This window comes from Mastomys coucha, unplaced genomic scaffold (genome assembly GCF_008632895.1).
Source record: "Mastomys coucha isolate ucsf_1 unplaced genomic scaffold, UCSF_Mcou_1 pScaffold17, whole genome shotgun sequence".
Classification (NCBI taxonomy): Eukaryota; Metazoa; Chordata; class Mammalia; order Rodentia; family Muridae; genus Mastomys; species Mastomys coucha.
In genome coordinates, this window is record NW_022196899.1 from 21,211,275 (window position 1) to 21,212,029 (window position 755).

The 755-nt window shown below is 45.7% G+C and overlaps 1 long non-coding RNA gene across 1 annotated transcript in view; it reads right to left on the minus strand.

Moving 5' to 3' along the window:
* Nucleotides 1-489: 489 nt before the first annotated feature.
* The window catches only part of LOC116094767, a 13,900-nt gene continuing 13,634 nt past the window's right edge, over nucleotides 490-755 (minus strand). The window contains exon 3 of the long non-coding RNA XR_004120306.1: nucleotides 490-527. This is a non-coding gene — a long non-coding RNA (uncharacterized LOC116094767). The remainder of the gene's footprint in view (nucleotides 528-755) is intronic.

The window sequence follows — 755 nt, forward strand, 5'->3', positions numbered from 1 at the left end:
TTTTTAAATATATTTACTTTGATTGATATACCCATATATCAATATCCATATACACATATGTATGTATATAAAGAATAATAAAATGAAAGCAACAAATTTAGGTAAAGAGTGATTAAGGAAGACACCTGGTCTCTGTCTGTGCCTGCACACCACAAATACACACACACACACACACAGTTGTAGCCTGCGCAGTCGTCTCGCCAGCAAGAAGACGCGCGGACACTAGGATCCTTCTGCAGCAAGCGTTTATTGCATCATGAAGAGAAAAAAAGGGCTGAGCCAATAATCGGCACTGCTTATATACACCACAGCTCGGCGTGTCCGCCCATGATTGGCTGTTTGCTCATCACCCCATGTGACGCCCCGGGATGGGCCGTGACTTGGAGTCTTTTCACTCTACGCACATGCGCAAACAGTTCTCTACGCACATGAGCAAACAGTTGTTTACCAGGAGTCGACAGCGGATGTGGGCGCCATCTTGTCATGGCGAATGCCTCTCCAGCTCTACCGCTCTCCACACACAGTGTCTAAAGAATAATGCCCACACTTAACATTGGTCTCACATGCACACATATGGCCACACATATATAGGGAAATAAAATAAAATAAAATAAAATAAACAAGTGATGGATGATGAAGACTGCCCAGCTCAGGATTCTTCTTAGCCACGACTTTTTCCCAGCCTCAGCTCTAACCAACTGAGTCACTGCCTCCTAAACAGCTCCCTCCCTCCCTCCCTCCCTCCCTCCCTTCCT